Raw genomic sequence first — 12,098 nt, 5'->3', positions numbered from 1 at the left:
GAGTCAGACACGACTGAAGGGACTGAACAGGCACCAAGCACGCGACCTGATTTCACCTCACTGTTATGAACTGACTCAAGGCGGAGAAAATGACTTTTGCTCTGAAATGCCTATTGTTTCCTGTAATGCAAAGAGAACTTCAAAGAAATTGCCCGGTTTGCACAGGGATGATGCAATGCCAGGGCCAGGGACCACGGTGCCCACTGCCCAGAGGGGCAGAGAATGCATAAGCTCTGACACCAGGCAGCAAGCCACCCACCACCCTACAGAGCTCCACTGGTGTCTAGACCAGGAAGGTGTGAGCCCTGTGTCCGCAGGGAGGCATTCCTGGAAAATCAGATCTCCCTGGGGTTTTCAGCAATGTTATTCATTTCCAAGATGCGGAATGTATTCATCAAAACACACTTTTCCTCCACCTTTAGGCACTGATCTCAGCTCATTGGAACTATGCTCGTAACATCATCATTTCTTCCATAAATATCTTTGTGATGAGAAAAGAAACTGGAGTTGGTGTTTCTGAGTGAGCTGCGCCCCCTGGTGTGCTGCCTGAGGAACTGCAGGCACCTGAGGGCCAGGCTCCCAGAAACCACCCACATGGAGAGCCCATCCTGGCTTCTGGATGAGCTGGAGGGTCCCTGAGTGCCACCCTCCCAGACCACAGGCACAGCCAACAGAGGCTTCCCACCCAGCACAGCAAACGAAGCTTTCTGCTGTCTTTGAAAGAGAAAACAATCATTTTCTCCCCCCATGTGACCAACAAGAGAAATAAATTAATATTCTGCAGACTTCCCCCGACCCCTATGGTGTGTGTGTTAGTCGCTTAGTCCTGTTTGACTCTTTGTGACCCCATAGCGCATCAGGCCCCTCTGTCCGTGGGATCCTCCAAGCAAGAACACTGGAGAGGGTTGCCATTCCCTTCTCCAGGGGATCATCCCAACCCAGGGATGGAAGCTGGGTCTCCTGGCATTGCAGGCAGATCCTTCACCATCTGAGTCCCCAGGGAAGCCCCTTTCCCCCCAGGGGCCTCTTTAAAGGCTTTCCTTTGTGAGGAAAAGCCTCTCACTGGTGTGTAACCTAAGGATGGGAGCACGTGCCTATGACATACCAGGCACCTGCTGTGTCACTTTCTCAACACAACAAATTTATATGGCGTGTACTGTCTTCATGTCACAGGTAAGAAAACTGAGACTTCAAGAGATGAACTGCCCAGATCCACACAACAAATTTATATGGCGTGTACTGTCTTCATGTTACAGATGAGAAAACTGAGACTTCAAGAGATAAACTGCCCAGATTCACACAACCATGAAGCAGAATCTATCAGGTCTGATGCTAAACATCATGGTGTGAGAGCTCTGTAAAGCATCGCTTTTAAATAAAGAAGTAACAGTGACAGTTGCGTCCCTGTCTGCAAGGAGCCCACCCTATACTTGGAATGACAGGCCAGTATGGCTAGTAAAGCCAGAGGAACAGGCTCACGAACCCTGGAAATCAGTCTCCATACAAATGCCCAACTCCACCAGCTGCTCCCACTGCCTTCCCAGCTGAATTCCTTCTAGAAAGGCCGTGGGAATCAAGCATCCTCTGCCCACATGGGCGTGGCTGCGTAGGTATACTCAGGTATGCATTTCAATTCAAATATCCTGAATGTATACATCTATTACACAAAATGGAATTAGGGGGGAAAATAGTCATCTTTCTTTGAAGGGCAGCCAGTCAATTATATAAGACAGCTTCAGCAGGAACAAATCAGCTGGTTCAGGTAGTTAAGCTTCGGTTGGTTTTCCTGGCAGAAAATACTTCTTTGAAACTGTTCTGTCACATTTAAAAACTAACATCTGGGGGGTTCCCTGGCGGGCCAGCGGTTAGAACGTGGTGCTTTCACTGCTCAGGCCCAGGCTCAATCCCTAGTCAGAGGGGAAAAAATTACTAATATCTATCTGGACGTCTACCAAGCTCGGGACACTGAGTAGAAAGCTAAACACATCCACATCCACACACAAACCCAACACCACCCCCTGCTCTCAGCAGCGGCAGCTAATCACAGGAATCTACGCCCTCCAGGTTTAAAGAAAACACAAACCATGCCACTCAAGGGAGCGGGCCAGCGCATTTCACAAGGCCCCCCGGGGGGAGAGGTGCCAGCTAAGGACCTCCCCCACCACCCCACCCCTGCATGTGTCTTTACTGGATTTGGTATACTGTTACTTCTGCAGGTAAGGACCTCCTCCTCCCCCTCTCCCATTTGTAAAGTCCTTATTGAATCTGTTACACTGTTACTTCTGCTGTTTATGTTTCCGGTTTTTTTGGCTGTGGGGCATGTGGGATCTAAACTCACTGACTAGGGATCCCCCTGTATTGGAAGGTGAAGTCTTAAACACTGGACTTTTCTGACAGGGGTCCTGTTCCCAACTCTCCAACCCCAGAGGTTCTTCACTGCAACCCTCAGCACTCAAGATGCTCGGTCGGGCAGCATCCTTCCTTCCTACATCTATCACTAATAATACTGATAGTAATTATCTCTATCACTAATAATCTCTGTTCCAGGCACCATTCCCAGTGCTTTCCAAATAACAGCCGGTCTAACCCTCATCACAACCCTAAGCGGTGGTACTACCACAATTCCCATTTGTCAGATGAGGAAATCAAGGCACAAGAAGGTTAAATATCTGCTCCAGAGTTCTAAAGCTCCTACCAGTGGCAGAATCCTGATCTGAACCCAAGTTTCCTTGCTCTCACGTCTGCCCCTACACCTACACGGAGACAAGAAGGCTTAAAGAGGAAAAGGTGCGACTGTGGCAGAACCAATGGGAAAGTACGGAAAACTCCACGTTCAAATCCTGGCTATGAGACTCCTAAGCTGCCTGACCTCGGACCATCTTTGCTTCTCCAGGCCTCACGTACAGCGTGAGGGGGCAGCCTCTGCAGGTGCTAGGTGCCTCCAGCTGTACGAGTCTGTGGGTTTCACCAGGCAGAAGGCGGGGGGAGAGAAACTCAGGTTCCAGGAGTAGGAAACGGTTTCAAAAACGTAAAAATGGAAGCAGAGTCAAAAGGAGGCAATAATTACTGTAAGAGAGAGTGTCAGTCAGATGACTAATCAGGCTACTTTTAGAGGCTTCGTGTGAGGACAGACCCAGGTTCAAACCTAGCTTCTTACTTCCTAGACTGTGTGGCCTGAGGTAAGTGACAAGCTCGCTAACACTTTTAAATCTAGAGAGTGAGTACCCTCGTCTTCAAAGTGAAGACCTAAAATTTAGAAGACTCCTCTCAAATTCTTTAATACTTATCACCCTAAACAACATACACACAACCTCATTTCATTTCCAAATTAGATGGACAATACCTATTTCAGTCAGAATAACTATAGCTGACCCTTTAACAAGACAGGTTTGAACTGCATGGGTACACTGATAATGTGGATTTTTTTCCCCACAATATGTGCTACTATATTTACGATCCATGGTTGGCTGATGGAACCACAGACACAGAGGGTGGATGAAGGGACCAGAGCAGCTGCGGATCCTGGGGTCGGTGGGGTTCCTGGAACCCAGTGCCCTGCAGATACTGAGAGGCGACTGGACCTGAACAATGGGATGTTTCTCCCTCACGAATCTCACCAGTAATGAGAGCATTTCCCATTTATGCAGGGCTTCCCAGGGGACTCATGCTTAGCCCTTCAGGGTTATTTTTCTTTTTAAAAGGGAACTATTGTGTGTATGTGTTTGTGTGTGTGTGCACACACATATATGTATACATACATATAATACACACACACATAGGCTATATATAAATATATACACATAGGTTGTGTGTACATACATATGCTTCCCTGGGGGCTCAGCGGTAAAAGGATCCACCTGCCAATGCAGGAGATGTGGGTTTGATCCCTGGAGAAGGGAATGGCAACCCACTGCAGTATTCTCGCCTGGAAATCCCATCAACAGAGGAGCCTGGCAGGGCAGGGGGTCACAACAGAGTTGGACAAGACTCGGTGACTAGAGAACAACAAAGCTCATTTTAAAACTCCTGACAGTCCTTCGAGGTAACTGAATGAATGTCAATAAAAGCTAAAATTTGAGGCTTCACAATTCAATGATTAGAACGTGAGTAACATGGGATCCAAACTGAATTCTACCTTCAAAACTTAAACACACTCTTAGCAGAGATCTTACACTAACCTAACCTACAGTAATAATACCCACTGCCCCATCCATCTTTCTTACCCGTCTCCTTCCCCAAGCCTGGGCAGAGGTGTCTGGGCCACCTGGGAGCCAGGTGTCACACCGTCACTACGGTAAACATCAGCACTGCTCTGTGAAGTCACCTCCCGTATAAATACAGGGCCCAGGCCACCGTCCAGATCTTCATCTCACACTCCCCTGCACAGGCACAGGCATGCGCGTGCACACGCGCACACTCTCTCTCACAGCCAAAGGCCATGGTGAAGCAATACCCACGGAACCCAAACCTGGAAAGTGCGGACTAATGTATCTGCAGAGGAATCTAAGACTGCTAAAATGACTGTTTACTTGGCTAATAGGGTGGGGACAACAAAGGGGGCGGAAATGGAAGGTTCGAGGGGGGGTGTGTGTGCGCGCGCATGGTTTAAGGGTGTGTGTGTGTGTGTGTGTGTGTGTGTGCGCGCGCATGGTTTAAGGGGGTGTGTGTGTGTGCGCGCATGGTTTAAGGGTGTGTGTGTGTGCGTGCGCATGGTTTAAGGGTGTGTGCGTGTGCGCGCGCGCATGTTTTAAGGGTGTGTGTGTGTGCGCGCGCATGGTTTAAGGGTGTGTGCGTGTGTGCGTGCGCATGGTTTAAGGGTGTGTGCGTGTGCGCGCGCGCATGGTTTAAGGGTATGTGTGTGCGCGCGCATGGTTTAAGGGTGTGTGCGTGTGCGCGCGCGCATGGTTTAAGGGTGTGTGTGTGCGCGCGCGCATGGTTTAAGGGTGTGTGCGTGTGCGCGCGCGCATGGTTTAAGGGGGTGTGTGCGTGTGCACGTGCATGGTTTAAGGGTGTGTGCGTGTGCGCGCGCGCATGGTTTAAGGGTGTGAGTGTGCGCGCGCGCATGGTTTAAGGGTGTGTGCGTGTGCGCGCACGCATGGTTTAAGGGTGTGTGTGTGCACGTGCATGGTTTAAGGGTGTGTGTGTGTGTGTGCGCGCATGGTTTAAGGGTGTGTGTGTGTGTGTGTGTGCGCGCGCATGGTTTAAGGGGGTGTGTGTGTGTGTGCGCGCGCTCAGCAGCAGAAGCACGCCTAAGTCTCTCTGCTGCTTTAGCTGTTAGAAGGCACGTGGGCACATCATGGTCTGCTCTGTTTATGTGGAACTAAAACAAAACCGTGTCCCAGAGGCGGCGGAATGTGAGGAAAAAGCCATGAGGCAGACATTAACACGAAGCCATCCAACAGTGTGCCCGACAGTCTCCCTTCAGACATGAATTCACAATCTGAAGGAGAAACTCTGAATCATGCTAAGTACGATGTGCCATATATATCGAACCTGTTTCGTAGGATTATAGGCTCCAAGGGTTAAAAGAAGACTGGAGAACTGAGGGGTCCTGGCACAGTCTTTGTTAAACTTTCAGTCAGTTGGCAGTGTTACTACTGAGCATGAACCAAGGGCCTTCCCTACGTCTGGAAAACCACCCTGCAAGGCTGACAAGGCTACCCTCTCACATCATGTTTTCTATTAGGCTCAAGTGGTTCACAGAATTGGTTTTTAATCCCTATGACCTTTCAGATAAAGAGTGTGTGTGTGTGTGTGTGTCTGTGTGTGTGTATTTATAAATAAATAAAATTTTTTTCAAAAGCAAAAGTTATATGATAATACAGACCCATCAATAAAACTGAAATCACTGCATCTACCCACATAAAATATCTTACTACCACAAATTAGCTCTAAAGACTCGACTATTTTCAGGGGCCATTAACTTAGGACTGCCTTTGTACACACAAAATACAAGGTATTAACAATGTCTACATCTTCATGGCAAAAGAAGGGATGGGATGGGAAACCATACCCAATTTGATATAATGACCACAATTTAACTCCTTTCTATATGAAAACAGGAGCTGCAGCATAAAGAAGAGTAACAGGGTTTTCAGCAAGTTCCTGGTAACTGAGAGAGGAAAGAAAAATCACAAGTCCTTTTAAAGAGGTGGGAAGTACTGGAAATTCTACTGAGACCCTTCTGAGGGAAAGACCGCCAGAGAATTGAGAGAGGGGAAGAAGAGAGACAGACTGTTAGAGAAACAAGGCCTGAACCTCAATTCCATCTTTTTTTTACAGTGACTTCTGAATATAATGCACAGTCAGGTCTGATAAGTTTCACATCGGAAGTATGGAGTAAATCACGGGCTGGGAGAGGTTTCACCATTACTGAGTGAATTCTAAGAGGTCCAACTCTTACATCCATACACGACTACTGGAAAACCTACAGCTTTGACTAGAGGGATCTTTGTCAGCAAAGTAATGTCTCTGCTTTTTAATATGCTGTCTAGGTTGGTCGTATCTTTTCCACCAAGGAGCAAGCATCTTTTAATTTCATGGCTGCAGTCACCAGCTGTAGTGATTTTGGAGCCCGAGAAAATAAAATATGTCACTGTTTCCATTGTTTCCCTATCTATTTGCCATGAAGTGATGGGAACAGATGCCATGATCGTCATTTTTCAATGTTGAGTTTTAAGCCAGCTCTTTCATTCTCCTTAAAATGATCCTACTCAGGTGACTCAAGGCAAACCGATCTCTATTACTGTACCAAGAGCTTCCACATAAGCCCAACACAGCTTCTGAGCTAAACGCTGTCCCTGACACACTGGAGAACTGAAAATATAAAGGGGGAAGAATGAAGAAAAAACAACATACAACCGGGAGCATCTAGGCAGGAAACAAAAATTTAACTGCTCATGGTCCTCTTAAAAGCATCTAATCCTTTTTTTTGAGCTCAGAGGTTGGGAGGTGGTATGCTCCTGAGGTCAGCGAGCTTTTCCGCAGGCTCCTTATCACTGGATGAAGCACCTGTATCCATGGCAACGAAATGGTGCTACAGATAAACAAAAGTGCTTAAGCATGACCCAACAATTACTTCATTTCCTATTAGGCTAAAAGTGGCACACATCCCATCCGGGCCTTCTCTTTTGAGGATGAAACAATCGGGACTTTGTTTTGCCCGCGCGCCAATAAAAGGGAACCCTGGAAGTGCTTGCTGGGCCAGCCAAGCCCAGATCCCCTCAGTTGTTTCCTGCGACAAAGACCGCATTTGCAGTCAGTGGTGGAAAAGACAAAAAGAATACACTTTACTACTTCAGTCTGGCAAAGTATTTGAAATTGTGGTGTCTTTTTCTTCCCTCTAGAGTGGCTACACAGTTAAAGGAAATTTTTGATCTTCAGACCCACACTCTAACAGGAGAGAGGACTATTTGCTGAAGTTTACCTACTGCTAGTTTTCAGTGGCCTAATGGTAGATGTACAAATTTGCATAAAGGTACCAAAGATCTCTGTATGTGTGCAGAGAAGCATTTAAGGAGAGGGGGAGAAACAGCATGCACAGGAATCACATACATTTGGGGGGAGAAAGGGCCAAATTGACACTAAAAATCTGATGAACTATAATCAAGCTTATTACTCCAAGGCACTATGCTCCATCTTTCAGTCACTGACATCTCCCAAGCAGCTTTTCTAAACATTTCTGTTTGACATCCCCATCCCATGAAATTTTAATACTACAGACATCGCATACATTTGTATGTTATATCTGGGCTTTATATGTGAAGAGTGAGATCAGGGAAGTGGGCGCTCTCCTGGTGGCTCAGTGGTAAAGAATCCGCCTGAGGCAGGAGATGTCGGTTCCATCTGGTCCAGGAGACCCCACGCGCAGCAGAGCAACTGAGCCTGTGTGCCCCAGCTGCCGAGTCTGCACTCCACAACAAGAGTAGCCCTGCTCACCACAGCTAGAGACAGTCTTCGTAGCAACAAAGACCCAGCACAGCCAAAAATAAATAAATAAGCAAACAAAGTTATTATTATTATTTTTTTTTTGCAAAAAGAGTTTAAAAAAAAATTTTTTTTAAACCACCTAAGAACCAATTCTCACCCCTCTGGGAGGATGCTGGCCCCACTGTGACACGTGAACTCCATCCCAGTGCTGTGTCCACAGCTCAAGAGGGCACAGGTCCACACAGGCATTTCTCCTGGACACCGGAGAGCACACAGCTTCCTTCACCTGGTCCTCCCCAAAAACAGCCATGTACACTGATTAGCACTAGACAGTAACTCAAGTCTTTTAAAATATAAAATCATGTCTGTCTAGAGATAGCCTTGTAGTAGGAGTATTTTAGGATAGGGAGACTTAGAGTCCAGTGAAAAAATAAATGATTACTTTGGCAGTGAGCAAGGGCATCTCTGATTGGGCCAGTTAAGAGCCTGGAGCTTCTTCTCAAGTGTTATTTGACCTGAAGACCTCTGGACATCTACTGCCGGAAACAGAGCCTCGGTTCACGTGAACTGAGGGACCCGGTGGTTTCACTGCAGGCTACCTGTTGAGACCTTGGCTGTAAGCAAAGATTTTTAATTACGCCCCCAAGGACTTCTGATCATGGTAGATGTACTTTTTTCCTTCCTTTCAATAACAAATCTGCTTTATATAGTACCTTCCCTTGGTAAGTGAGAAAGAAAGGAAAGATACCAAAGAGCTGAGTCAAATTCTGTGTCAAGGAATGTTTGCTATTTTCCTGTCAAACAAGAACCTTTGCTGTGAATTCTTAAAGTAAATGACAGACATGCGGGGCGATGCTAGGATTTCATGTTATGACAGATTCTGCACCAAAGCCCTTCACAAGGCTTCACCCACCGAACGCCCTGCCTCATTTTCCATCCTGCAGTGACTGCCTGCTTGGTCTATCTTCACATTTAATTAATAAAAGTGCGCACAGGACAGCCCCTCACACCCCCCGGAATTCAGTGGGCACTCAGGTTTCTTTATATTACTCATCCTACAGCCTTTGAAAGAAAACATCTTGACCTCATCCCACAAGGAGAATTAGTTTAGTTAAAATGGGATTTGGGGTTGGATTTGTTTTATATGAAGAGAAAAGAATCGAGGTATTTTATTTTTATTTATTACAAAGGCAACACCTTTTGTCTTTAGACGTATGTTTCACAGCAAATTATATTCTTAAACTAATCAATTTCATAGGTATTTTGAATGTAGTATTATACTATAAAACTTTTTTTGGTCTAGTGTTAATTAGCACAAAGACAGCTTTACTTTCAAAATAGAGGACAGTATTTCCAAAGTCTTCATATGTTTTTCTTAAAAATTACTATATATGTTAAAAATTACACATACACTTTAAAACAGCCAAACAATTTAAAGGCAGATAAAGTTTCCAAAGGCTCCAATTAACTGTCCTGAGATGCTACTAATCTTAACATAATTTCATTTTTTTTTAAAGGGGAGACTGTATCATGTCTACAGCCTGTCTATGGTAATAAGGCAAGATAATGCCTTTACAATTTCTTTATAACTAAACATACATATACAATTCACTGTTAATTTTATCATCAGAAAAGCCAAAAAGTGAGAAAATATGAAAGAAATGGGGTGGGGGTGGGGGAGCAATGGACTGTAATCTCAATATCTGGAGTCAGAGAGGTTTTTTTTCAGGGACTATCAAGAAATGTCTCATTTCTTTACCCACCAAAATCATAAAAGGTCACAGATGAATAAACATCAAGGAGTAGCTGTCTTAGGAAGGTCAATCAATCATCTCATCTTCGTGAAAACTAAAATATTACACAACAGTGATAGTGAAGCACACGGAGGACCCCAAGAAAAATCAGAGCCAGCAAAATCTGGATGCAACTTGACATTTGCAGACACAAAGCTCTTTTTCTTCCATGGTCGGCCGGCCGACCAGGACCCGAGGAGTGAGCCCCACAAGGGGGCGGGGACGGGGGCATCGCCCCGACAGCAGCTGCTGCGGACAGACAGACAGCCCGGGTGCGCCCCCCTCTACCTGGGACGCACAAGCGGGAGCGGACTCCCCGCGGGGAATCGTGACTAATCTGACGCCACGCTCCGCACAAAGTCTGAGCCCATCAGCAGGACACACAGAAATCATCAGATGCAGCTCTGGACAGAAAGCACAGGCCCTTGCCTCCAGACAAGAAGCAACTCAAGAAGCCAGAGAGTCCTCTGGCAGTTTTCCAAAGAAAGGGGTGGGAGGTGTTGTGTCTGTGTGTGTGTGAATATGTGTGTGGGGTGTATGTGTGTGAACACACGTATGTACAACCTTTCTAGCAGGGCAGTTTCTGAGAACCAGGATGAGCTTCAACATGGTAGAAAGCCGGTCCCATCAAGTGGGAGGAATTCACAGACACACCAGAGAAGGCGACAGACACGAATCCATGCCCTGGTGAAGCTGACACTCCAGCGGAGGCAAGCAGAAAATAAACGAAACATATAAATGAGTCGGAAGTTGATCAGTGCAGGGCAGAAAGGTTAAGTGTGGAAAGGGACCAGGGAGTGTGCACAGAAGGCAGGTTTATATACATAGAAAGGAGAGGCCAGACTTTTATCAAGCGGACAGGGAAGGCCTCATTGAGAAGGCCATCAGCTGAGTAAAGGCCTCAAGGAAAATAAGAAACAAGTCAAAGAAATGCCCCAAGGCAGATTTAAGGCCATTTACTTCTACATGAAAACATTAACTCTGTAATATAAACAAGAAATTCAAAACCACCTTACTAACCCTCAAATCTGCCTCTCTCTCCCCCCTCCTCCACAACAGTTCCTGAGCCAATCTGGACAACAGCAGCTGAGAAAGACGAGAGAAGAATCACACGCCTGACGGCCAGAGCACTGAGATCACTCAGACGTCTTTCCTGCCTCAGTAGCCTCCCTTCACCAAGGAGGGAGGCTCACTGGGAGCCCTGCACACACATCAAAGGCTCAGAGCCGCCTCGCTCTTCATGCTTGTTCAACGGGGCCTTTCGAGGACTCGAATCCTCTGTCACCTCTGCTGTGATTAAGGGCCTCGTGCAGCAGCCTAACTGAATCATACGGGCTGCAGGATCTGCAGGCCAGCTGGGAGCAGAGGGGACGTGGATGGCACCAGGTAAGATCACAACTTGAGGGGAGGAGAGCTGCTTAGTGGCGAACTAGGAGAGGCCAGGCACTGGGATCCCAAGCGCCAAGCAAAGGGGTCAGGAAGGTACTGAGGATTCGGATCAAATTAGGGAGAAAGAGCAGAATACAACATCCATTCTGGCGGGCTGGAGCCAGCAGAACGAGGGCACCCAGAGTCAACTGGTACAAAAGGATAGCCAGCGATGTGTGGGGCTGGGAAAGAAGGGGTCCTGAGACCTATTACAGAGGTGGTAGCCCAAAGGCAAGGGGGGAAATGGAAACTGAAGTCAAAAAAGTTGGCTGGGGACAGTATACAAGGACCTGGTAAGAACCGGGAGCTCTTGGCTGTCATACGATACCATGGACTTGTGAACCGAAGACAGTAACTGCTTGCAGCCCAAGCTAACTTCACACTGCAGTATCAGGGCACAGCCCTCCGCACCAAGAGGCTGGGCCCCGCGGTGGCCGAGGGCAGCATCCAGGACACAGGGCGCTGTCCCGACAGCTGTCCCTCCTCTGGGGCGGTCGCTCAGCCGTGTTCCACTCTTCACGACCCCATGGACTGTAGCCTGCAGGGCTCCTCTGTCCATGGGAATTCTCCAAGCAAGAATGCTGGAGTGGGTTGCCATGCCCTTCTCCAGGGGATCTTCCCAATGCAGGGATCGAACCTGGGTCTCTTGCACTGCAGATGCATTCTTTACCGTCTGAGCCACCAGGGAAGCCCATCCTCCTGGTACCTGCTTGCAGGCTTTCTTGCTATCTATCTTATCTACCTACACACACACACCCCCCCCACACACACACACACCCACACACCTACACATCCACAAACACACAAACAGCTACAGTACTCCTAAGTCAGGAGGAAGAGGAAGTTTATAAATTATCCTCATTCCTTTCCTAACAAGAGCACAGTCAGGGACCCATCTGAGGGGCTGTTTCTCACTGTCACGCACACAGAAGATGTGTCTAGCAGGGG

At 47.2% G+C, this 12,098-nt stretch overlaps 1 protein-coding gene across 12 annotated transcripts in view; it reads right to left on the bottom strand.

Moving 5' to 3' along the window:
* AKAP13 (A-kinase anchoring protein 13) overlaps positions 1-12,098 on the bottom strand; it is a 320,574-nt gene that overhangs the window by 184,982 nt on the left and 123,494 nt on the right. The gene's annotated exons all lie outside the window — the stretch shown is intronic.

Source organism: Ovis canadensis, chromosome 18 (genome assembly GCF_042477335.2).
Source record: "Ovis canadensis isolate MfBH-ARS-UI-01 breed Bighorn chromosome 18, ARS-UI_OviCan_v2, whole genome shotgun sequence".
NCBI lineage: Eukaryota > Metazoa > Chordata > Mammalia > Artiodactyla > Bovidae > Ovis > Ovis canadensis.
This window is presented reverse-complemented; position numbering and strand designations above follow the sequence as displayed.